Source organism: Alligator mississippiensis, chromosome 6 (genome assembly GCF_030867095.1).
Source record: "Alligator mississippiensis isolate rAllMis1 chromosome 6, rAllMis1, whole genome shotgun sequence".
Taxonomy (NCBI): Eukaryota; Metazoa; Chordata; order Crocodylia; family Alligatoridae; genus Alligator; species Alligator mississippiensis.
The window spans coordinates 34,021,068-34,048,353 of NC_081829.1; the positions used below are offsets into that span (position 1 = coordinate 34,021,068).

Sequence of the window (27,286 nt, forward strand, 5' to 3'; positions counted from 1 at the left end):
ACACCATTCTTTCCCTCTGAACTCTCCATCCTTGATCCTGTTTGTGACACCATTTTGTCACAGGCCAGCTGGGCACTGTGAGTATATCAATTTAGTTGCAGATTGACCAAGCAGTGCAACTTTATTAACCACTGGGCTTTTTGGTTCGGGATCGAGGAGGAGATGTTGGGAAGGAAAGCAATGACAAGTTTCACTTATAAAAAGAATAAATTTTACTTATAACAACAAAATATATAGTTTACACATATAACAGTTAGTAAAAAGGTTCAGCTAATAAACAGACAACATAACAATACAAGTTAAAATTGATAGTGATAATAAAACAAACAGACAAATTAACCAAGACTCCTCACTTGGTTAGTAACTTATTGATAGTCTCTCAGTTAGAAACACGTCAAATTGATTCAGCGAAGTCAGGCGTCCCCGATCTGCGCTTTTGGAGGGCTGTACCACCAGGGTGAGGTCTCTCTGTCGGGATCTGGTCCTCGCTCACATAGGGAGTAAGAGAGATCCGGGGTAATGGGACAGCAATGACTCTTCTGTTCCGTCCTTCCCAAGGGTTACTTAGCATGCGTGTTCTTTTATATCCTGTTTATGCTCATTTGTTGGTTATATAATAATTTATAATCTTATTCTATAGCTGTTATCCTATGGGGTTAAAAGGTGTTAGAAATCATTACAAGAAATTACTGCTTAAGCTTGGGTTTACCCAATAAGCAAATTACACTACATCACTTTGGGGTCTGAGATTAACATGTCCCCACCTAAGTTTATTTTACTATCGCTAAGCAGAAAAAGATTATAAAATCAGCTAAGTCTGTGGTTATATTCTTTAGTTCTGCTTTATAAAAGTCATGCTGTTTCAAGATTAGTATAAAAGTTATATATAATTCTTGTGGGTTATACTCTAGACAGACAAAAAAACAGTTTCATAAGTTCTATTTCAGATATCTTCAAAAAGCATTTTCTTTTGTTATAACTGCTTATTAACCCTTTTGGTCTGGCTATCACACATGTAGTGGAAAGGAGGGCCTGGGGGCAACCTGAAAAGCCCAGAATGATGGAAAACACCCATAGTAGTACATAGGCATAGCTACACCTAGATTACCCCTGACTAGTGGCTGTCCAACCTCTTCTTGAACACTTCCAGTGATGGAGAGTCCACAACTTCCCTAGGCAGTCTATCCCACTGCCTCAGTGAAGAAGTTTTTCCAGATATCCAATCTAAACTTTCTTTGCTGCAACTTCAAGCCATTGGTCCGTGTCCTTCTCTCTGCAGCAAGACAGAAAAGGTGCTTTCCCTCTTCTTTATGGAAGCCTTTCAAGCATTTGAAGACTGCTATCATGTACCCTCTGTTACCAGATTTGCCCATTACTTTGGGGTGTGCTCATTTAAGGGATACGTTTCTAGGGTCTTGGTAATTCTATCAATGTACTGCTTGTGTTACTTGTGTTTCTATACAGAGCTGTATATCTCCCTTCTGCAAGTCCTCACCCCCAATGGAGCTATCTTGCAGGACTCAGTTTCAATGGGGCTGGATTCCTCCAGTCACCAAATCAATCGTACACACACAAACACACACAGATTAACATGACATGCCTGACCCAGCTGGGTTGATCAGCGTGGACAGGCTGACACCCTCATATGCCAAGAATCAGTTCATAAGAGCAATAATAAACTGCAGTCAGATGCAAGCACACAGGTAAACAGAATCCCTCTGAATCCAGCTGGGTGTCCAGCTAACAACCTAATGGGCCAGCATTCAGTTCATAAGGGCACGTCTGAGTCAAACTGGGTCAATCAGCCTGTACAAGCTGATCCCCTTATGTGTTTCAAACTCAGCATGTCCCAATCTTTGGCCTCTTGATGAGCTGACCCCACAGTATTTTTGGGCTTCACAGGGATCTTTAGCTTAGGTCAGAGAAGTGTTGCTGCAGAGCACATGAGGAAGGAGAAGCAGAGAAGGAAAAATATACCCAGTTACTACCAGTTTGACTATAAAAGTTATTTATTGCTAAGTATATGAAATATATAATGGTACTAATAGTAATACTAATAGTATTACTAATAGTAATAGACATGCAAACACAAGCAATTACAATACTACCCTGGTTTCACTAAGTATTTGGGGAAACTTAGCTCAAGCTTAACTAATACAGTTCAGGTTCAGAAATGTATGCCTAGAGAGAAAAGAGAGAGAGAGAGAGAGAGAGAGAGAGAGAGAGAGAGAGAGAGAGAGAGTGCTGAGATCTCATCAGTCCAAGGCACCTGGGTCTCACAGCTGACAGGTAAAGTTCCTAGCACAATCCTTGAAGGGAGACAATATGTTCTTCCAATGTCCCGAGAACAACAGCGGGTGGTGTCAGCACACACACTGCTGCTTTTTACAGATTTTTATACCCTCAGTTCAGCTGCTTCGAAGCATTCTCAATAGTGTCAATCATTGTCTTTTCTATTGACAAGGGGTTATCTGGTTTGGACCATCTCAGGAAACTGATTGATAATCAGGAAACACATAAGGTTAGGGAGTAACCAGATACTTGGGAGCCAGCTTGAAATTCCTATGGATAGCAGATATACTGATGGGATATCTCATGGTTTCTTCAAAAACAATAGATAGCTTGCAGCATCAGGATTTTGGATTTTTACTTGTTGTGAACAAGCCTCAGCTTAGCATAACTTTTCCAGATCTTACTATAGTTTTTTAACAGACTTAAGGCAATTATTGGAGTGTTTATAACCTTTGGGCAGGAGGACTTCCAGCAGTCATCCCAGGAAAAGAATGACAACACCTGTGGTCAGGTCTCCAATGGGCTGGATGTTGTGATGAACCCTTTATCATTGTTCAAATGTTGCCCATACCCCCTCTGACTCAGTCTCTTGCCTCAGCATTCCCTAACCCAGCAACCGAGTTTTAGTCAATCAAGTTTAAATAGACCTCCCATAGTGGGACCAGGGAATGTATGGCCCGAGATGCCTATTAAACTTAGAGGTGTGTGTGTGTCTGGGGTCGGGGAAGGGGAAGGTCCTTTGTAAATCCAGATTAGAGCTGGTATGATAAATGCTGAGCTGGGTGTGTGTAAATGTGGGTTGATTAGCATTTGGAGCACAGATTCCCCATTATGCAGTGCTCCCCTGCTTCTCTAATCCCAGAATTCACTGCAGCCCCTGCTTCAGGCTTTCTGTTCTCCATCTCTCATGTAAACGAATGGTCATCTGGTTCCATCTTGGAAGCAAATGAGACCTAGGGCAGTTGTTTCACTCTTGTCACCCTTATCTGGAGGGTCTTAGGTGTGTCTCTCACTGCATCTTAATCAGTTTCATTTAGTTAGAGGAGGGGAGGGAGGGGGAATTCTTTGTGAGTCAGACAGACAGCATCCTGTGCCAGGGTTCCCAAGAACACAGAGCTGAGACGTAACACCTCTGAAGTGCCTTTTCTGCAAGTTGAATATGCCTAGCTCCTTCAGCCTTTCCTCATGTGACTTGTTTTCCAAACCTTTTATCATCTTTGCTGCCCATCTCTGGATCCTCTCTAACTTCATCACCTCCTTTTTTAAATGTGGAGCCCAGAACTGCACACAGTACTCAAGATGAGGCCTACCCAGTACTGAGTAAAGAGGCACCATTACTTACCGTGTCTTGCACCTAATGCTTCTACTGATGCATCCAAAAACCATATTCAGTTTTTGTGACTGACGCATACTGAAGACTCGTACTGAGTCTGTGGTCAGTCTATCAAGACTCCCAAGTCCTTCTCTATAGTGCTGCCATCCAGTCAGATGTCATCCATTTTGTATTTCTGTTTTCAGTTATTCCTCCCAAGGTGTAGTATCCTGCATTTGTCTGTGCTGAACTTCATCCTGTTAGCTATAGCCCAACTTTGCAATCTGTTGAGTTCTTTCTGAATTGCGCTCACATCCTCCAACTTGTTCATAATCCTTCCCCATTTCATGTTGTCTGCAAACTTGCTCAAGAAGCTTTCTATGTCCACATCCAAATTGTTAATAAACTCATTGATAATTTAGAAGGATAATAGTAATTAAGTATGTTACATGTCTTGACATTTTATCTGCAACTGCTGTTTAAGTGCTCAGTGCTTCTAAGTGGAGTGTGGGTAAGTCAGTGCTTGTTGTTTTGCTCTCCTATTTACAAAGAAACACTTGTTCACATTCCTTTCCAGTTTCATGTTGTCTGCAAACTTGCTCAACAAGCTTTGTGTCAGCATCCAAATTGTTAATAAACACATTGATAATTTTGGAGGAGGATAATAGTAATTAATTATGTTACATGTCTAGACAGTTTACCTGCAACTGCTGTTTAAGTGCTCAGTGCTTCTAAATAGAGTGTGAGAGTCTGTGCTTGTTTTTTTGCTCTTTTAATTATAAAAAAACAAGCACAGGGTCTTGATAGACCACAGCACCAGGCCCAGACTCCTGTGGGACTCCACTTGAAACCTCCTGCCATTCTGATATGGACCCTGTAGTAGGCTGCACGCCTTGGGCTGCAGCCCCACTGTAGGCAATAAGAACTCAGCCAGCTGACAAGAATAATTAGCTAGCTAGTGGAAGTTAAAGGCTAGAGGGAAAGGAACTGAGGGGGAGTGTAGCAAAGAGAGAAGGTGGGTAGGCTCCTGGATGAGCCTGAGCACTATAACAGGATTGCCTCTTTCCCAGAATTTTCAAGAGACCATGAGAGAAGCTGAGATACTATGAGTTTAGGAAAGGACCCAGTGTTTGCTGGAGGGATTGGAAAGAGAGGGAAAAGAGGGCAGGCTAGGGCTGCAACACTAAGCCCGAGCATTCTCTTTGGGTCTGGGAAAAGACCATGAACTATTTGGGTCTTTGTTTTGCTGTTTGTTTATATTGACCCCGTAGGGAGCCGGTTTGCCCCGGGAAACAGAGACAATGTGACCCAATAAAGAAAGACTGCTTGAGCAAGCAATCCTGCTACAGATGGATTAAAAATTACCCTTTGCTTGTGGCTATTGAGCCAGTTATCAGTCCACCTTGTACTAGCTTTCTCCAGCCTACATTTCTCCAATTTGTTTATGAGAGAATCGTGCAGGCTCTTGTGAAAAGCCTTACTGAAGTCCAGATACACTATATCCATAGCGTTCCCTTCATCTACCCAAGTAGTTACTTTGTCAAAGAAGGTGATCAAGTTGGTTTGACCTGCTTTGTTTTTCATAAATCCATGCTGGCTGCTTGTGATTTCTCCTTTATGGTTCCAGATGCTTGCAAAAGGCCTTCCTTAGGATACACTCCAGTAACTTCTCAAGTATTGAGATGAGTCCAACAAGTCTGTAGTTCCCTGGGTCCTCCTTGTTACCTTTTCTTAAAGAGGGGCACTATGGCCCTTTTCCAGTCCTTTGGTACCTGCCCCATCTCCCATAGCATCATAAAGATCATTGCCAAGGGATCTGAGATCTCCTCTGCCAGTTCCTTCAGTATCTTGGGATGAAGTTCATCTAGCCCTGATGACCTGAATGTTATTTAGATGCAACAAAAGCTCCCTGACTGTCTTATGTTATCTCCTCCCTCAGCTTGCCCTCTTCCTTATCCAGATAATCCTTATTAGGTTTCTGGCTGCATCTTAGCTTTTTTGCAGAGACTGAGGCAAAGTAGCTGTGGAGTAGCTTTACCTTCTTTGCATCTTCAGTTAGGAGTTTCCCCTGGCTTGTTAACAGAGGACCCACAGCTTCCTTGGGCTTTCTTTTCTGGCCAACATATTATAGAACTTCTTCTTGTTGTCCTTGATCTCCTTTGCTAGGTGCAGCTTGTTTATTATCTTTGCCTTCCTGATTTTGTCCCTGCAGGTTCATGCTATTTCCTGGTACACTTCTTTGGTGACCTATCCATTCTTCCGTTGCTTGTATGCTTTTCTTTTGCATTTGAGACATTTTAGAAGCTCCTTGTGCAACCATATTGGTCTCTTGCCATTTCTTGTTTATTAATTTGTGCTGCTCATTACTGGAGTATGCATCAGTCCTATACAGTTTGGGATACAGGTGGCTGCAGCAGGACAGAGACATAATATTTGCTGTTCCAAATAGTTGTCACTAAAATGAACAAACCAAGATTTAGACATTCTAGACAATAATACATCTGGCAGTAATCTGTCCATCTGGCAATAAAACTTGCACCAAATGTGATGAGTATTTTTTGGATGAATTTATTTGTCTAGGTATTTACCTAAATTTTACTATTGTGTGTTCACGACTGTAAAGAACAGAAGTATTTGGCCTGTTTCTGTGCAAAGATCACTTGCTTGAGAAAATGCAAACATTTTGCTTACCTATACAAGCAAGTTTTTATGCCTTGGAATTTTCCATCACTGGCTGCTATGCATGTTCAAAGCACAGGTGTCATATAGTAATGACATATAAAATCTCCCCCTTCTTTGGTATCTCCTGGTTATTTCCTAGATTGTCTCTCTGATGCTGGCCCTTTAAATCTAGATATGTGGTGGACATTTTGCAACTGGCCAATGCTAAATTATAGCTTTCTGCATTGCATGTTGTAAGTCCTCTTAACTCCTTTTGTGCTTCCTACTTTTCTTTATTGTTGAGGAGAAGGCCCTACCCAAACACAGGACCATCTCCAAATCTGTGCTATGCATTTCCAAACAGAAGTGGCAAAATGTATTGACAACTCTATCTTCTGTTAGGAACCCCATTGCTTAACAGCAGCACCATGTAAGCTGCTGGGGAATATAATTACATACAATACTACTTGTGCTTTCTAAACAAGCCTTGTATTTCATTCAGAAAGTTAATTTACTCTCAGTTATGATATTGACCTCCTGTGACAGTAGGGGAGACAGGACTGGCTATTATTATCAGGATGCTTTAGTTACAGAGTAGATGAAGAAACAAAATATTACAAGTTAAAAGTGGGTGGGGATTTACTGTGGAGCTGATGCTTAGTAAGATTTCCTCTGCTTGCTTTTACCCAATGGCTAAAAGCAAAAACCTGGTCATTTAGCTCTGTTTCATTGATGGCTAAGCTGCTCCTGTTTAGCTTTTATGGGTTAAATGTGAACAGGCAGACAATTACTGAATGTCACCTGTTCTGTGGTAAATCTCTTTTACCTTGCTGTAGGCTGTACATTGTCCATCCCCAAAGTGTCTTTGTTCACAACTAATTGCTTTATTTGCTTTGAAAACCTTCTCATACAAATGAGTTCCATGGCCACCTGGCTTTAGTGGTGCCTCAGTCTATCTGCCTGCTGAAATGCTATTTGGCAACTCTTCATAGTAGGAAGAAATTGTTTACAGCAGTCTCCTAAAACGTAGTTATTGTAAATTTCAGAAAAGCTGCTGGATCAGCTTCCAACTCTTAAGTATACTGCCACAGCTAGACAAAGAACCTACAGCTGAAGAACTTAGTAAGTCCATAGACTCCTCTAGCAAACAGAAAAGCACCAGGGGAGGATGGCATCCCAGCTGAGGTTCACAAGTGTGATAAGGCTATCTCGCTGCCGCATCTTCATCAACTCCTAGTGTGCTGTTGGGAGGAAGGTCAAATACCCCAGGACATCCACGACACTAACATCATTATTCTCTACAAGAACAGGGGAAACAAGGGTGACTGCAGCAGCTATGGGGGCATCTCTCTCCTCAGTGTCACAGGCAAGGCTTTTGCCAGAGTCATCCTGAAATGCTCACAACTGAAATGCTTGATGACTTCATCTACCCAGAATCACTGTGTGTATTTGTAGCAGGGAGATCAACAGTGAACATATTGTCCTTAGGCCAGCTGCAAGAAAAATGCAGAGAACAAAATAAGCCACTGTACATAGTGTTTGTTGAACTGACAAAAGCCTTTGACACTGTCAGCAAAGCAGGTTTGTTCAAAGTCCTGGTAAATATTGGATGCTCCCCAACATTACTCGGCATGATGACTTCCATGAAAATGTGGTTCAGTTCAGTTTGGTGGATCAACCTCTGACAGGTTTGAGATGAAGAGTAGAATGTGTTCTGGTTGTGTTCTGGCACCCACACTCTTTGGGATCTTCTTTTCTATGCTGCTGCGCTACTCTTTTGATGGCTTGGAGGAAGGCATATACCTTCACACAAGATCAGATTGCAAACTTTACAATCTATCTTGTCTAAGCCAAGACAAAAGTGAGGCTTACTACAAATACTCCCATGCTTGCAGGATGTTTGCCCTCACCATTAGCATTAAGAAGACTGTAGTCCTAGGACAGAGTGTTTGTAAGTCATCATCGATCAGCCTTGACAACGTATCTCTCAGCAGCGAGCAAGTTCTGCTACCTTGGTTCCACAGTGAGTGACATCCTAACACTGGATGAAGTGCTAAATGTCAGTATTGGAAAAGCAGCTACCACTTTTGGTAAGATCTCCAGATGAGTCTGGAACAACACAAAACTCACAATCAAAACTAAGATGCTTGTGTACAAAGCCTGTGTCCTCAGTGTCCTTACGTATAGCAGTGAGACATGGTCAACATATGCATATCAAGAAAAGAAACTGAACAGCTTCCACTTGCGCTGTTTACAGTGCATCCTTGACATCAAGTGGCAAGACAGAATCACCAACGCAGAGGTCATCTGTCCCAGCCACCAGCAGAGGGTTTGGGATTGAGAGTGTGGTCAGGGGTAGAAAGGTAAGAAAGGTTTATTGACTTAACAAAAACATGACTACACATAGTATACTAAGACAGATAATGACAGACAATAATAATTCACTCCAGCAGCTTATCAGCGGTACCCTCTGATGCCTAACGTATGACAAGTTTCTCTTTCCACAAAGCTCAGCAAAATCAGGCGTCCCCAATCAGCACTGTCTGAGGGGTACCAGGAAGGACCCTGGTATTCAGTCCTTGGGCTCCTTGAGATCCATGGGCCCACTGATCCAGGTCAACAGCTAATTAGTAGTTCCTTTCACAGAGCTGTATCTTCCTTCTAAATGATTTCCAGATGTGCCAGCTAATTTATAATTTCTGAGCTATGCTAATAACTTACAGCCATTCAGATTCTTTTTACTTCAACTGTCCTTAGACTGACCGATAGCAGTACAAGCCTTGCATTCTTCTGATAAGGTTAATTTTAACTATGCCACAGGGCCTGCCATCACTTCTATAAGGCTTTGCTAAATTTACTAGGCCTTACTACATCTTAGACTTTAATTAGGCTCTTAGCAATGACATATAGCTTAATACCTGAACAAATGACAGAAAAACACTTGGTCTAATCTTCACAGAGCCTTAAGCAAGCACCTTTATCACACAGACATAATTTTCAGCTGTCACAGTCATCACCCAAGCCAACATGCCAACCATCACTGCACTGCTCAAACAGCGGCACCTACACTCGCTTTGGCCATCTTTGCAGGATGGAAGATGGGTTCATCCTGAAGGACATCCTGTTTGCACAAATTGCAGATGGGAAGACTAGAGTGCCTGAAATTGCATTTCAAAGATATCTGCAAGCAGGATATGAAGGCTTTTGGGATTGACCCAAACCTTTGGGAAGCCTTAGCAGGAGACAGGACAGTGGTGCTCCCTTTTCAATCATGGAGTCCAACATCACAACAAGAAATGGTCACTAAAATTAGGGGAGAGGAGAGACCTTGTAGTAGCCTATAAGTTGGTCAAGGGAGGACAACAGAGAATTGGAGATGCGATAGTTACCAGGGTACCCCTAGGAGTAACTAGGAATAATGGGTACAAACTAGTGGAGAGTAGATTCAAGTTAGACGTTAGGAAGAAATTTCTCACAGTAAGGGTGGCCAAAATCTGGAACGGGCTGCCAAAAGAGGTAGTACTACCAGCTAACTTGGAGGTCTTCAAGAGGAGGCTAGGTAGGCACCTGGCTGGGGTCATCTGACCTTGGTCCTCTTTCCTGCCTAATGCAGGGGGTCGGACACAATGACTCTTCGGGGTCCCTTCCAACTCTACAATCTATGAATATATGAAAATTACACCAGAAACATGACCAAAGGAAACAGCCTATCAGTACAATAGCCCCTAATGCCATGTATACCTTTGACCACTGTGGCAGGACCTGCAAGTCTAACATGGCTCTTTATAGCCACAAGAAAAAATGCACCACCAGTCAATAGAATACCTGCAATATCCATCATCACTCACTGATGAATGGATATCATACATATGCATGTTCATACACCAGACAATGCTAACATTGCATGGCATTCTGTGGTACCCTTGAAACAATCTCAAGACATCCCAGGGTGCCACAGTCCCCTGGTTGAAAATCACTGATTTAAACTTTCTTTTTATATAGCCTCATCAACCATCTCTTACTTTAGTCCTAAAGTTTCCTGCCTTCCAACAGACTGGAGTTCCCTCACTTTCATTTCTGTTTGTAACAAAAAAAAAACACATGAAGCTGAGGCAGTGAAGACAGTTCTTTAGGCTGCAGGTATGAATCTCACAAGAATATGTCCTGCACAGATAAATTATTTTTGTTCTACGCTTCAGGTTTTATAATGTATATGACATCTGGAGCTTGGCAGACTGAAAGGTGCTTTAGTGTGCACAGGAATTGGTAACATCAATTTAAAGAATGTATGAGCTTGTCCAGTCACCATTGTTATCTTCTGAGTTTCAAAAGCCCCCAGAACCCTGTCAGATCAGCAAAGTAGCATTAAGGAAGCCTTGTAGTTATCTATAGTGAAGAAACACATTTATTTAGATGCCACTGTGCCTTCTGTCATAAGATTTATTTTGTGAGGGGAACATAACACCTCACTTTTTTGTAAATTGTGAGTAGAATGAGAGGGTATAGGCCACAAAGCACCCTCCATAAAGTATAGCTCACAAGAGCTGTACCTGTTCCCATTCATTTAAATCCAATTTATTATTAGTCAGTTGCTCCCTAGAGATAATGAAGTACTCCCAGGTAGCTCTGCTTTTGCACCTGTTCTATAAAACCTGGGTTGTACTGAATTGAGAGAGATCTGTTTAGGCAAAAGAAATTTTAGATTGCTTGGTCTGCATTTAGTTCTTCATCTCTTGAAATGTGTACATTTGTCTCCATATGAGGTGTTTTGTAATGATTTCCTACCCTGTGTGCATTACATAATCCTAAATTATCAGTTTAATTTTCTGTGTTGTTAATCTTTGAAAAATTTATAGCCCTTGGCTTTACTACAGTATTTCCCCACCCCCTTCCATTGCCCCTCCTTTTGTAGCTGCTTAAATTCCTCAAAAACAAAAGATTCCATTTTTGGTGAGATCACTGGTTCTCTCCCGTGTTGTCTTCTATTGAAGTTTGAAATACTGTTAATTTTATTGGGTATGAAAAACCTAGCTATGTCCTTCAAATCCATCTCAACTCATATCATTTTAAGGAAGCCTTAATTTACTGTGATAATAGCTGTTTCCTTTTATGCTGTCCTGAACGATTTCAGCCTGGTTTCATGTAAGTGAAATCCCACTTTCTATTTTAAAAGCACACAATCACTTTTTTTTCAGTTGGAAGAGTACAGAGCACAGCCCTTGTTTAGAGAGCTCCACAGTGAAACAAGCAAGCTGTTATTTTGCACATGGAAAATATTACAGTCTTCAGCTGCCTTCTCGAGTGGGAAGGATCAATAGGGCAGGCTGTTCTGGGAATAAGATGAATGTTGAAGTATCCAACACAGAGCGAAGATGGTTCTTTTTTTTCTCCACCTCTTATGAGTTCCACTGAAGATCAGGTGTTTGTGTGCTGGTGAAAAAGATGAAAGAATTTTAGTCTATTTATTCATCTGTTATTTTATGCATTAGATCCATATGCTCTCTTTCCCCACAAAGCCTTGGGTGGCTTACAATAATAAACAAAATAAATAAGAAGAGATAAAATATTAAAATATAATAGTATGCAATAAACAAAAAAATGCCTGAACAGTGCTCCAAAATGTAACCCTTCCTGTTAAAAGCCTTCCTAAATTATAAAAGGTCTTACAGGATTTCCTGGAGATGTGCTGGCTCAGGCTTTGCCAGCCCCCAGGGGGAAGAAATTACAGAACTGATGTGTGACTACAAGCAACTTCTTCTCAATCTCTTAATTGGTTCCAGAAAAACTGTGTTAAGTAGAACCGCACTAAGCGAAACCTGTTTCCCCATAGAAATGAATACAAGTAGAGATTAATTGGTTATTGCCTTCCCTGTCGCCTCTCCCTACTCCCCCGCCCACCTGCCGACACTCCAGCCCCACATACCAGCCTGGGCCTGTGCTCCTGCCGCCCTGCTCTGAGCCCCCGCCAGTCCTGGCCCTGGGCACTGGTCCTATACTCATGCCCGGCCCCGCCTCACTGCTTCTCAGAGCTGCAGCCTCTTCCCACCCCCCTCACCTGCCCACCAGCCTCTCTGGCCCCACTTGACAGCCTGGGCACTGGCACTACTGCCGCCCTGCTCTGGGCACAGGCCCCCACCGGCCCAGGCACCAGTGCGGGCCCCGTGTTATTCACCTCTGTTGCCACCGCTTCTCTCCACGCCTCCGCCTGCTCCAGCCTGGGCACCAGTGTTCTTGCTGCCCTGCTCTGGGTGCGAGCTTCCACTGGCCCTGGTGCAGGCCCCACACTCCTACCTCCACCCTGGGTGTGGGTCTCTGCTGGCCCTGGCCCCAGGCACCGTCTTGGGCCCCGTGCTCCTCCCCTCTTTTGCAGCTGCTTGTCACCCCCCCATTCTGCTCCGGCACCATGTGCCAGCCTGAGCCCATGTTTCTGCCATCCCACCCTGGGCCCTCATGCCTGCCTGCCCGCTCACTGCCACTCACTCACCTCCCACTTGCTGCCACCACTGCTGCTGCTTCTCCCTGCCTACTTGCCTGCTGAAACTCCAATTCCACTGAGCACTATAGCAAAACTGGCTGAGCACTCAGCAGAATCAGGTATCAATTCTAAATGAGCGCTATAGCGAAATAGCACTAACTGAAATCACTTTAAGCAGGGTTTGCCTGTACAGAGAACAACCTACTACAGTAAAAGCCGTGTTAACCGGCACTTCATTAACCAGCATGCTCTATTAATTGGCATGCCAGTTGACGCAGCAAAAGAGACACCGGAAGTGGGACTTCTGGTTTTGTTGAATCCCATAGCCTGGGGGAAAGCAGCCTGCATGGAGCCCCCACTCCCTTGCCCCCGGCACACTGACACCAGGGAAGGGGTGGGAGGGGTGCACAGTTAATCTGAGATGTGGACATGCTGGACATGGCAGGAAGGGTGTCTTTGCCCGACCAGGCAACGATGCCTCTCAGGTAACCGGGACATTTGGTTATCCAGCACCCCCCATTTCCCATAGGTGCTGGATAACAGAGCTTTTGCTATACATGTTTTTGATGGCTAAAAACTGGTACTGAGATGGTTTCCTTTTTGGAACTGGCTTGTAGGTAAAGTAAATTTGCATTAGAACAATGGTCCAGGGGAATGGCAAGGGTTACGTGATTTCTAAAAGCCTGTTTGTGACAAAGTTCCCTTCAAGGCCCACTGGCTCTGAAGCCAGCAGACACACAGGCTGGGAAATTGAAGACATGTACCACAATGTTCCATAACATGAGATAAGGTAGCATTAGGCCACAGTGCCAACTGCAGAGCCCTTGGAATTTCCAGTATTGGTGAACAGTCCAAATTAGGAGGCCTGGTAAATAACCAAATTAAGATGTATGCGTGTGATGGATTTGTGGGAAACAAAGGAATATGCTGACAGGACAGAACGTGGACAGTATGACAACAACAGGAAAACCAATCAACAATGCCTAGGAATGAAGAGTCATCAGAGGGGGGAGAAAGAATACAAAAGGAGGGATTTCAGATCAGCAAAGGGTCCCTGAGAGGAGAACTCAAGGCCACCATGGACAGAGGGCATACCAGCAGCCTGTTTTACCCACCCCACTGGGGCAGAGGGCGGGCCTTGGCCTTTGACCACCAGGCTGCTGACATCTGACATTCAAGAGAGAACCTCAGGGTGAAGCTTGTGTGCTGGTTAGATGTACCTTCCCTCTATAACAGCTCTAGGACTGGTAGATATAGAATGGTATGCATTATTCTTATCTGATATCACTATGTATCAATAACATTTGTCTATTATTGAACAGAGAGGTCTTGGTTGGTCTGAGGGTTTGGGTCCACCTGGAACAAGGTATCTGGGTTATAAATCCAGTGCCAACAGTTTTCACCAAATGGACTTGGCATACAGATGATACTTGCTCTCTGTTAACCTTAAAAATCTCTATGAAACATAAAGGAAGAGGCAATCCTTCCATCTCACTTTGGCATAAAATGGTAGAGTAGAAAAAAAGACATGCTAAGGCATACTTTATTCCTGGTCTTGAATTTTTCAGGACTTGGCACATGAGATAAGAATCAAGGGAGGAAAATGCCTCTTTGATGGTAAATAACAGACTGTAGGGATGTGTAAAGCTTCAGTCACCAATTTGATACAGAGAAGATTCGGCCTGATTTGAAGGCCAAATCACTGAATCCAAATTGAATTGGGAGATGAAAAAACCCCTCCGAATCGATTTGGAGCCTCTGAATCAATTTGGAAAAGATTTGGAAAAAGATTCAGAGATTCGTAAGGCAGCCTTTCAGGGGAACAGAAACTGATAAAGGGGTGCAGCAGTGGAAAGACTGACATCTGTAGCTGGCCAGTGACTGTGATCTTTCCCTGTGTCCCATTCCAATCACAGTGCTCTGGGGGAAGGACGTAGAAACAGTACATAAGCCTCTGTCTGCAGCCTTTCTGTCCCTTTTGTGAGCTGTTTGTGCCTGAGCACCGGGAAGACCCCCTGTTACAGGCTACCATCCCTGCTGTTTTCATCCCGCTGTGCCTTAATGCACACACAAAGTCGCACGTCACGCGTTTTGCTTTCAGAAGCTTGAGGTGAGGTTTCCGAGAAACCCCTGCAACTATCTCCTTGAAACCTGTCAGGCTTCAAGAGCTCAGAAGGGGCTACCATGCCTGCTGTTTTCACCCTGCTATGCCTTACACACACACACACACACAGAGTCACACCTGTCACAATTTTGGTTTGAGCAGTTTGAGGTGCAGTTTCCCAGAATCCCCTATACCTATCTCCTTGAAGCTTGGAAGGTTTCCTGCCCTCAGAAGGGGCTACCATCCCTGCTGTTTTCATCCAAATCTGCCAAAAAATGACAAAGTTATAGGTATTTCAGTGATTCCCCATTATAGTCTATGGCCAAATCACCGAATCTCTCCAAATCAGCTGAATCTTCTGAAGCCAATTCAGCCAAATCAGTTTGAGACAGTGATATGAATCTCCAAATTGAATCACTGTCCCCTGAATTGGCCAAATCCAAATCTGAATCAAATATTTCCCTATTCGCACAGGCCTAACAGACAGCTGTTTTTACTTGAGTCCCATTTGTGATGTTCTTACTGTCATAGAATCCTGACCTGCGAGTTCTCTGTGAGTTCTCTGTACAAGCTAAAGCGTAGGTGGTAGAGTGTGGATTATGTAGCTAAGAAGTCTGTGAAAGCATCCTGGCTCTCGGGAGCCAGAAGCAGAGAGGAGAGGAGGGAGCTGGGCACACGTGCATCCCTGCACACACGTGTGCTCCCTTACATGACTGGAGGCAGAGACAGACACAAGCGCAGCAGCAGAGGTAGCAGCAGGGGCAGCAGCAGTTGATCCCCCTAAGGTAAGTGTGGCAAAGGGAGCTGGCACAGCTGAGCCGGATCCAGAGGGGAAGCCCCCCGGATCCCTTTTAGTTGAGCCAGTTGGGAGCTGTGCATGAACAGAGTGCAGAAACAGGAGCACTCTGTAAGGGCGCGCTGGTGTTTGTGCTGTCGTTCACGTAGGCAGGCAAGCAGGAGGGGACAGGAGAAGGAAGTCTTTGGCAAGGGTAAAGTGAAAGCACCACACCCCCCCCCAAAAAATGGTGTGGACGCAGAGTGCCACTAGGGCCCCTGCCCGGGGGGCGCCACCTACCCAGGGCTTCTCTGAGGCCTCCATCCAGATGGAGATCATGGGGGGGCTGGTGTCAACCTGCCCCCTGGCCTACAGGGGATGCCTGGTGGGGGCAGGGGATGGGGTCCCCACACCTGTCCCATAGGCACCCATCTTAGGGCCTTGGAGGGGCAGGTGAGGGAGCTCCAGGAGGAGGTTAGCAGGCTGAGGGGGATCAGAGAATCAGAGGATGATATTGACAGGTATTTTCTTTCCCTGAAGGGCCATGCACCAAAGGGAGAAGAACTCCAGGAGGTGCCCTCCACAGCAGAATGGCAGAAGGTTCAGTTCAGAGCTAGGGCTGCTCGTGGTGGTGCAGTACCAACTCCCCCAGTCCAGCTGGGAACAGGTGTGAGGCCCTGGCGACATTGGAGGAAGAGGAAGGTGAGGAGGAAACCCCTGGTGAAGAGGTCAGTCCACGCACAGAATGGGCTGAAGGAGGCAAGTTGACCCAGAAGAAGAGACTCTGGGTGCTGGTCATAAGTGACTCCATCCTGAGAGGAACAGAGGGTCCCATCTGTCACCAGGATCCCATGACATGCGAGGTCTACTGTCTGCCCGGAGTGCAGATTCAGAACATGACGGAGATGATCCCGGCCCTTATCTGGCCCACTGATTACTACCCCGTGGTCCTAATCCATGTGGGCACTAATGATGCAGCCAGGAGCAGTCCAGATCACCTGATGGACTACCAAGCTCTGGGGGGCAAGCTGAAGGAGATAGGGGCACAGGTGGTCTCATTGGTCCTTCCAGTGAGTGGGCATGGAAGACACCATGAGACCTGCATCTGGGATGTCAACTTGTGGCTTCAGGAATGGTGTCTTGAGGCGGGCTTCAGCTTTCTGGACCACAACCCATACTTCAGAACAAGAGACATGCTCGGGTGGGATGGGCTTCACCTCTCCCCCAAACGTAAGCGTGTGTTCTCTTTCAGGTTGGCTGATCTCCTCTGGTGGGCTTTAAGACAGACACGTCAGGGGAGGGAGAGGAAGAGGACCATGGGAGCCACAGAACACCGAACCAAGAGACACCTGTCACAACCAAATTAAATACTGCCCATGCCACAAGCAAGAAATATATTAAAACAGTTTTAGTCTGCACTAGGTTAACTAAGAGTTAACTAACAAGAGGATAGTAACAGGTTTTTTTGCTGCGCATGTCAAAAAGAGATTTATAACTGCGACCCTAACTAGAAATGAAACTTAGCCTTCTGTGCTGTACATAAATCATTATAATTGGTCAAAGAAAACAAGGAGTAACCCTATGATAACACCCTAGCAAAGACCGCTAGATAACTGACGATTCTAATTAAATTTATGACGTGGCGAAAAGCAATTGGCTATTACACAAATAAAACCCGTCTTCACTTCCGTGAAGAACAGGAGACCTCCGCACACACACCTGAAAAACCTCTGAATGTATGCGTGAAAGTAACTGACAAATTGATCACTTGTCAGTTTCCCCCGTCTCGACCCAATTCTCAGACGTAAATCAACGACTTGCCGGCCCGACCTTTCTCTCCATTTCTCTGCCCGACCAACGAACTCTTATGCAGACCGACATACGACCTATGAGCCTTAAGCTGTAACTAACCAAGTATCTCTGACCTCCGCTATTCACCACCTTAATGGCGTGAGTAAATAATCTTGCTTTGCAACCGATAAGCATCAGCCTAATTAATTCCACTCCAAGCATCACAAATACCCACCTGATGGCCTTCTAAGGCCCCGGACCCTTATCTGCCCGGGTGGGAGTCAGGGAGAGCTGCTGGCCGGCTGCCCTGGGTCCCGACAACACCCACAAGAACAGCCCAGCCAAGGCAAGTGACGAGCACAAGAAATACCCAGATAAGACAGGGGCCCAGACAGTTCTGGGATTGGGGGGGAGGCACATACACCCTCAGGAGGCCTTAAATGCCTCTACACTAATGCTTGTAGTATGAGGAACAAGCAGGAGCAACTTGCCCTCCTGCTAGCTACCACAAACCCAGACATAGTGGGGCTCACTGAAACTTGGTGGGATCCAACGCGTGACTGAGCAGTGAACATCAAAGGCTATAGGTGGGATAGAACAGGGAGGAAAGGTGGGGATGTGGTGCTTTACGTCAAAGAGCAATACACATCCTCAGCAAACAGCACTGGTTCTGAGGTGGGCAGACTGAGGTGCTCTGGGTCAGAATACAAGACGGTCAGGGGGAAAGGGACCTAACGGTGGGGGTATACTACAGGCCACCTAACCAAGGAGAAGAGCTGGACCGGGAATTCTCAGGTCAGCTCACGGAGGCAGTTAAGTAAATGTACGTGGTCATCATGGGTGACCTAAACTACCTGGACATCTGCTGGGAAGAGCAGTCAGCCAGGTCTGACCACTCACGTAGGTTCCTAGCTGAGTTACAGGACCTCCATATAACCCAGGATGTGCACAGTCCCACCAGGGGAAATGCCTTGTTAGACCTGGTCCTGGTCACAGACGACAACCTGGTGAGCGGACTGCGGGTGCTCGACCACCTGGGCGATAGAGATCATTGCCTACTGGAATTTACCATCCAGCGCAGGGTGTCAAAGGCCTGCAGCAAGGCAGCAGCCCTGGACTTCAGGAGGGTGGATTTCAATGAGGTAAGGAGACTAGTCAGGGAGGCACTGAGGTCCTGGAGGGGAGGGGAGTTGGGAGTCCAAGAAGAGTGGTAGTTCCTTAAGGAGACAATCCTTCAAGCCCAAAGGGTGACAATCCCAGTACGAATCGAAGGGGGCAAGAGTGCTCAAAAGCCCCCCTGGCTTACCAAAAGAATCCACAAGCATCTTAAAGCCAAAAAGGAGGTGTACACCCAATGGAAGGGAGGGGCTCGAGATTGTAGGGGGGCTGTTAGGAAGGCTAAGGCAGAGATGGAATTGGGACTAGCAACCGGGGTCAAAGATAACAAGAAGTCCTTTTTTAAATACATAGGGGTAAAAAGAAGGTACCAAGTAATGTGGGGCCTCTGCAGGACATGCTTGGTAATTTGGTGGTAGCAGCAGATGACAAAGCTAATCTCTTTAACAGATTCTTTGCTTCCATTTTTCTGAGCAGGGACAGGGACATCCCCCCCCACTGGGATTCTGGATGGGCCCAGGGAAGGCGCAACCAGGCTTAGGGTCAGTGAGGACCTAGTCAGGGAAATTCTGAAGGGACTAGACACACTCAAATCAGCAGGTCCTGACGATCTCTACCCTAGAGTGCTTAGGGAATTAGCAGAGATCATTGCAGGACCCCTGGCACAGCTTTACGAGCACTCATGGTGCTCTGGTGAGGTGCCAGAGGACTGGAAAAGGGCCAATGTGGCCCTCTGGGCATTTTCAAAAAAGGGAGGAAAGAGGACCCACGAAACTATAGGCCCATTAGTCTTACCTTGGTCCTGGGGAAGCTCCTTGAGAAAATTATCCAGGAGCACATCTGCAAGGGGCCAGCAGGGGAGATTATGTTTAGGGGCAATCAACATGGGTTCATTAGAGGCAGGTCCAGTCAGACCAACCTGGTGGGCTTCTATGGCCGGGTCACAAAAGCCTTGGACGCAGGTGTCACGATGGACGTAGTCTTTCTGGACTTTAGGAAGGCCTTTGACGCTGTCTCTCACCCCATCCCCATTAAAAAATTAGGCAACTGTGGTGTCGATGCCTACACAGTCAGATGGGTCATAAATTGGCTGGAGGGCCGAACCCAGACAGTGTTGGTGGATGGGTCATTTTTGACCTGGAGAGATATGGTCAGTGGGGTTCCCCAGGGCTCGGTCCTCGGGCCCGCACTGTTCAATAACTTCATCGGCGATTTGGATGAGGGGGTGAAAAGTACCTTGTTCAAATTCGCAGATGACACTAAGATGTGGAGAGAAGTGAGCATGCTAGAAGAGAGGGACAGGCTAGAACTAGATCTGGACAGGTTACAGAGGTGGGCAGATGAGAATAGGATGGGTTTCAATATGAACAAGTGCAAGGCGTTGCACCTGGGGAGGAAGAACCAGCAGCATACCTACAGGCTGGGGAACTCCCTTCTTGTCAGCACAGAGGCAGAAAAGGATCTTGGTGTCACTACTGATTCCAAGATGAATATGGGCTGCCAATGTGGGGACACAGTCAGGAAGGCTAACCACACCTTGTCATGCATCCACAGCTGCATCACAAGCAGGTCCAAAGAGGTGATCCTCCCCCTCTATGAGACATTGGGCAGGCCACAGTTGGAGTAGTGTGTCCAGTTCTGGGCGCCGCACTTCAGGAGGGATGTGGATAGCATTGAGAGGGTCCAGAGGAGGGCCACTCGCATAATCAGGGGGCAGTAGGGCAGACCCTATGAGGAGAGGCTATGGGACCTGAACCTGTTCAGCCTCCACAAAAGAAGGCTGACAGGGGAACTGGTGGCCACCTATAATCTTGCCAAGGGGGACCAGCAGGCAATGGGAGAGTTCCTGTTCCCCCGAGCACTACCGGGGTAACAAGGAACAATGGCCATAAGTTGACTGAGAGTAGATTCAGGCTAGACATCAAGAGGCACTACTTCACAGTCAGGGAGGCGAGGAGCTGGAATCAACTTCCAAGGGAAGTGGTGCTCGCCCCTGCCCTGGGGGTTTTCAAAAGGAGGCTAGAGAATCACCTAGCCGGGGTCATTTGACCCCAGCATTCTTTCCTGCCCATGGCAGGGGGTCAGACTTGATGATCTGCTTGGGTCCCTTCCGACCCTACCAACTATGAAACTGTGAAATGTTGTGCAGAGTGTAAATGATGTCTCTTGTGTTTTCAAGTCAGTACTGCCTCAGAGTGCAGCGTGAAGGAACATTAGATTTTTCCAAGACCTGTGCTTTGGATGCGGTCTGAAATGTATTCTTCACCACTTGTGGTCCTTAACAGTCTCAAAACATTGTGCTTTTTGAGTAGGGTTATTAGTCAGGCTGGAATTTGGCCAGGACAACAGCTTTAACTGTATTTTGTCTGTTGATATTCCCATTACAATGTCAGCTGTACATTCTTTAACTGCTGTTACATTCTGGCTTGGATGTGGCTTCATTTCAGTAATGAACAAAATAATCCTGATTTGCCAATTAAAGTGGATAATATGCCTTAAGATCCTTTGGAATGAAATGAACCCTGCATCTGCCTTCTATGCACAGGAGTAATGAGAATCTGAACAGGAGGAAAGTATATTGCCCACTGTTGTAATGTAATATACATAAAGGGATGTTGCATTACAGCAGCAACTGTTTCCAGGAAGAGACCTTAACAGTGCAACCTGATCAAATTGTTTTGGTTTAACATTGTGGTTGCCTGCCGTACTATTGCAGTACTAGTTGCCTTCCTGTGGAAGGAGTTTTCAGTTGAACATTGCAGAATTTGACATTGATAGTTGAGCCAAAGTACAAAACGTCCATGAGATCAGCAAAACATGTAGTAAATAAATACTTATTTTAAAAAATTGCAAAAAAGTTATTTCCAGTGCTTCACTGAAGGAGACTCACACTATCTTAGCTCAGCTTGTTGCATCCAGACAAGGGATCAGAAGAAGTGGGATCACACAGCCTGCAGGATTTCCAACACCATGGGAAGAGTCATATTTTCAGGGGGTAATGTCTTTCTATGCCATGTAGTCTAGAACACCCCCAGGGGTACTTGAGAAGGCCCTAGGGGGTATACCACAGCAGGTGGGGACAGAGCATCACCCAGACAGATGCAGGGGGTGGGGGAAGCTCACACGTGGCGGCTGCCACCGCTCTGCATTCAGCCGTGTGCCAACCCCTGCTCCCCACTCGGTGTCTGGCCTCGCAGCCCCTCTCTTCCCCAGCTCCGTGTCTTACTGCTGGGGCACACTGATCCAAAAAGGTTGAAAACCCCTGGTCTAGAACAGTGATTCTGAACCAGGGTGACACCAAATTTTTTGAAGGGTGTTATCAGGCAATAAGTGAGGTTGCAGGAGTTAAGCACAGGTTCTGGTTTGTCCCTGCCTGAATGATTCCTGCCCCTCTCCCCTCTCCTCCCGCAACTGCCTAGCCTCTCTGCAAGGAGGTGAGCACTGTAATATATAAATTAGTTTTTGAAAGTGAGTGACACTTAATTCATAAAAGTTATAGAGGGGTGCCTCAAGTCCAGTGAGGAGGGCTTCAGGTCCAAAAAGATTGAGAATCACTGGTCTAGAAATGTTTATTTGTAAAAATCTAGTCAGCAGTTACAAGAACTTTTAAGTGTATTTGAACTGTTTGGCCAGAATCTTCAGCTCCCCCAAATCTGTGTGACAGATCGGTTTGGCAGTTAATATTGTGGGCCTTAAAGTGGACTTCGTAGTTCAATCCAACCCATTGAAAAACCCTTTGTCAGGCTGAGGAAGCACCTGCATTTGTTGTGTGTACTGTTCCTGGATGGAAGGAATAGTAAAGAAGCCAGAGGCTGATATGCAATGCAGGTGCTTCCTCAGCCTGACAAAGGGTTTTGCAACCCAAAACCTGGCATTCCAGGCAGCTAAGCTGAGCTCACCTGGAGCCTCACAACTGCTCTGAAACCAGCAAACCGCAGGCCTGTCAAAGACCTGACAGGTCTGGGCTTTCCCCAGCCAGGACTGTGTGCATGCGTGTGGTAGCTGGAGGTTATGGTGCCTCTGACCCACCTTTCACCAGGGGGATCCTAGGTCCTGGCATTTCCTGGGGCTGCCACACCACCAGCAGTCCCACCAGGCCTCCCCAACCCTGGCAGAGTGCAGTTTTAGTGGTCATGCCCAGGACATGAGGCCTCCTCCATCCCCAGAGCCCCAGTCCATACCTCCAAGTTCATCCTGTCATGGAAGGTCAGAAGAAACATGTTTTTCCCTGCTGGCTGGTGATGCAGTAAGTGCCCCCTCCAGCTCTGAGAGTGGGACAGTAACTGGTGTTAAAAAATAAAATGGAAATAGGTGCAGACAGAGTGAGGAGGCACTCAATCCATCTGCAGTTGGAGCTTGGGGAACCCCAACAGTGGGAGGTTCACCTTCAAGAACACCAGCTGCTCCACCAAACCAGGATCCAAGCAGGTGCGATGGGGTGTGACAACATCCCCAGCAATGCTGAACACCCTCTTGCTTGGAACATTGGTTGATGGACAGGACAGATGTTTGCAGGCAACCGTGGCCAGATCCTGCCACATCTGGCTGCGGCTTCTCCAGTAGGCCAAGGGGTCGCAGTCCAGTGGCTCCACATCTTTGGCAAGATAGGTAGCCACCGAAGCCTCAGTGCTACCTGCCCGAGGCTAGGGTCTGGTGCATCTGGACCCCAGCATTGAAGCCATGCCCTTGGCCCACATTGGCAGTGGCTGGCATGGAGAAGACTGTCTGGTGCTGGGAGTGCTGGCATGGGAAAGTGGATCCCTCTCTTCCACATCCCCTCACCTTTCTGCCTCCCTTACTGTTGACCAGCACCTCTATCCAGCGATCGAGGTTTTGGTGCTGCCAGTGCATATGTCCCACTTTACCCTCAGGTCACAGAGGATGGCCAGCATGTGGATTGTACTGGACAGCAAGGGATCTAGCCAGGTCCTGATGCCCTCCTTCAGCCGCCTCGCCAGTGCCTGCATTTCTGGTAACAGTGACTTGCCCCAGCCACAAACATTGATCCCCTGGAACTTCTCCATTTGGTTCTCAAGCTCCCTCACTATGGGGATCACCTGGCTAAGGAGGGCATTGGCAGGCAGCACTGAAGTTCTCGGTGGCCTCGAGGAAGGTCCTGAGGACCACCAAGATCTGGGAGATGGTATCCCATTCAGCTCTCTTAAGGGGACCGCTGATCCCAATCTCCCCAAGCAAGGCCATCTCATGGATGGCCTTCTGTCACTCCACCAGCCTTTCAAGCATCAGGTATGTGGAGTTCCACCGAGTCTCCACATCCTGCATGATTCTGTGCTGCGGGATGCTCAGCTCTGCCAGTTTCTCCTGCAGTATCTTGCCCCCCTTGATGCTGTAGTGGAAGTAGCCCACCAGCTTCCTGTATTTTGAAATGAGGTGGCTGGTAGTAATGGTGCCATCACCAGCAGCCCTGTCCTCCTACAAGGCATCCCCGACTATGAGGTGCAGCCCGTGTGCCACACAGTGGATGTGAAGAAAGTTGGCATCATGGACAGCCTTGACAATACTGGCCCCATTGTTGGTGACCATGAACCCGCAGGTGAGCTCACCCTGCCCAACAAGCCACCCCTGTACTATACCTCACCTCAGCTTCAAGGAGAGCCCACCAACAGCTTGACTGATTGCACCAGTGCACTGTGAGGGAGAGAAAGGCATGATCTCCATCCCAGCTGCTTCAGATGTCAGAGGTGAAGTGCAAGGCTACTTGCAGCCCTGCCTTACGCAACTCCTCCCTCAAGTACTCCCTGCATGCCTCATACAGGGAGGGCACCACCACCCTGCTAAAGGTGATGCATGCGGGCACTTGGTAGGATGGGGCCACAAGCACCATGAGCCACCTGAACCCTGGCTGCTCAACTAAGGAGAAGGGCTGGTCATCCAAAGCAAGCATCTCCGCAGTGCTCTGGGTGATTTCGTTCACCCTTGCAACGTGCTGCCCTCTATCTGCAGCTTTTCCCCACTGCTTCAGGGTGACCTGCCTCTGCTTTGGGGGGATGGGGGCTTTGGAGTGAGTGGGGGACTTCCCTTTGGTGGCAGGCTGAGGAGGAAGTAGGGCAAAGGGGTGCTGCCTCCTGAGATACAGCAGCATCACCATGGTAGTAAAGTATTTCAACTCCTTGTCCTGGCTGATCAGCCTTTGGTAGTGCTGGCAAATAGCAAACCTGGGATCATCTGCCACCTCAAAATGATCCCACACTACACTACTCCCCCGCTTCTGAGTTGAGGATGGAGATCCTGCCTTACCCCCTCCTCAGCAGGCAGAGGCACAACTGCAGGAGGAGCTGACTCAGATGAGCCACTTGCCTCCATAAACTCCTCTGAGGTGCCTTTCTAACAAGGAGAGCTGGGTCTAGGGGAACTTTGAGGGGTTTGGAGCACAAACTCAGATTCCCCCTTGGTCCCCAGAATTTTTTTAGCTAGGGCACTCAGGTCCCCTGGTTCCAGGTCCAACTCCTCCTCTGGCAGTGGGAGGCTTATGTTGGGAGATGAAGTTGGGGTGTAGGAGACTGTTATTCTGCTGCTGGTGCCTATTTCTGGAGCTAGAGGAGGTGGTGCAGGGACAGGTACTGCTCCAACCACCTTGCTTCCACTGACAGCAGAAGACTGCTGGCTGCCAGGAAAGAGGATGCATCTGTTTGGGTGGGGGAAGGGGGGTGGAAACTTGCAGCTCTAGCTCTCCCCCTACCCCTTCTAGCCCCTTTCCCTCCCTTGCCAGAAGACCTAGCACCTGCCTTTCCAGCACGCTTCATATTAATCTTTCCTGTGCTGGAAAATGTGTCTGTGTGTAACTAGTAATAGAATATATGTCTTCTTCTTCTCTGATATATGACTGACTGTGTCTGACTTCTGTGTTGTCTTTTTTTTACTGTTCTGTGTTGTTGTGTAGAGTACCTAAAATATCTATTCTCTTCTTCTCTGAATCTCTAACTTGTTGTGTTAATCTATATCTGAGTTCTGTCTTGTCTGTAGTGTCATTGTAGGTATGATTAATAATAATTGCTATATATAAATTTGATCTCTTCTTCTGTGACTGATTTATGTTACTCTGAATCTGTGACTTCTTCTTCTGTGTTTTGTTTACTGTTCTGTGTTGTTGTGTACCTAAAATATCTATTCTCTTCTTCTTCTTCTACAACTCTCTGATTTGTGTTAATCTGTATCTGACTTCTGTGTTGTCTGTAGTGTAATTGTAAGTATGGTTAATAATAATACCTATATATAATGTGTTCTCTTCTGTGACTATCTGACTTCTGTTATGTTAATCTGAATCTGTGACTACTTCTTCTGTGTTGTGTTTACTGTTCTGCATGTATTGTGTAACTAAAATAATCTCTTCGTCTTCTATGACTGTGCCTGACTTCTGTGTTGTGTTAATTTGACTTCTCTGTTGTTATTAGTCTGTATGTAACTAATAACTATAACTAATAAGATTAATAACTATATATATATTTTCTTCTTCTATGAATATCTGATTTATTCTGTGTTGTAATAATATCTGACTACTTTTTCTATAATGTATGTGTGTGAGTGTGCATAATGTGTGCTTCCCTGCACAGTGATGGATCACACTGCCAGGGAAAACACAGCTTTCTTTTTTAAAAGTTCTGGAAAAAAACCCAAGAAGAAATATAAATTGAAAGAAATGGATAAGTAGAGTGATTCTAGTTAGGAAGCTAAGCTATATCCAATCCTTTCCAAGACCAAAAAGGAGAAGGAGACTGACTAGGAAGCCAAGCCAGTCCAGTACCTTTCAGATGCTGTTGCTTAGGCAGAAACAGCTCACAAAAGGCACAGAAAGCCTGAAGACAGAGGCTTTTATCCTGTTTCTATGTCCCTCTCCCAGACTCTGTGATTGGAAGGGGTCTCAGGGAGAGATCACAGTCACTGGCCAGCTAGAGATGTTAGTCCTTCCCCCCATTTCCCCTCCCTCTTCTCAGTTTCTGTTCCCCTGAAAGACAACCTCCAAATCTTCAAATCTTTTCTGAATTGATTCAGAGGCTCCAAATTGATTCAGAAATTTTTAAGCTTCTCCTGATTCAATTCGGATTTGGAGATTCAGCCCCCGAACAGGGTCGAATCTTCTCTGAATCGAATCATGAACCAAAGCTTCGCACAACCCTATCCCACAGCCCTGCTGGTGCCCCTCACTTCCCCCCACAACCCCCTGGCTCTGCTGGTGCCACTTGCCACCACAGCCCCCTGGTCATGCTGGTGCCCCTCACTCTCCCCCACTTCCCTCAGCCCCGGGCGGGTATAAGCTGTGGGCTCAGTCTCCTGCCCTGCTGCCTGCTGTACATGCAGGTGATGCATTGCCAGCACAGCACAGAGCTTGCAGTGACAAGCAGCTTCTCCTCATGACTTGGTTATTCCCTGTCACACTGGGTCATGCCCGCTGGGCTACAGAGGCCCCAGGGAGGGCAGCAGCACAGAAGCCCAAGCCTACAGCCCATGCCCACTCCAACCCCTTCCCCATGCACAGATCTGGGGGGGGGGGCAGGTCCCCCCGCCTCCCAGGGAGTGAGCACAACACCAAGGAGCTAGCCATCCAGACTAGCCATCCACGGCCCTGTTCCGCTCCCTGCTGGGGCTCTGCAGCCATGCACTGTGTCCCTGGGCCCCAAGCCCCACACATTGCCCATCTGAGCAGTAGCCCCAGCCCCAGTCCCAGCCCTGCCCAACTCCCCCCCCCCCCCCGAATGGGGGCTCAATTCCCACCCCCTCCCACCTACTTACCTACAGAAGCTG

The 27,286-nt window shown here is 46.7% G+C and overlaps 1 long non-coding RNA gene across 1 annotated transcript; it reads left to right on the forward strand.

The window, feature by feature from the left end:
- Nucleotides 1-431: 431 nt before the first annotated feature.
- On the forward strand, nucleotides 432-17,601 carry LOC109285598 (uncharacterized). Its single transcript, XR_002093376.2, has 3 exons — nucleotides 432-516; nucleotides 16,160-16,321; nucleotides 16,872-17,601. It is a non-coding gene; the product is annotated as an uncharacterized LOC109285598 (long non-coding RNA).
- Nucleotides 17,602-27,286: the final 9,685 nt, after the last annotated feature.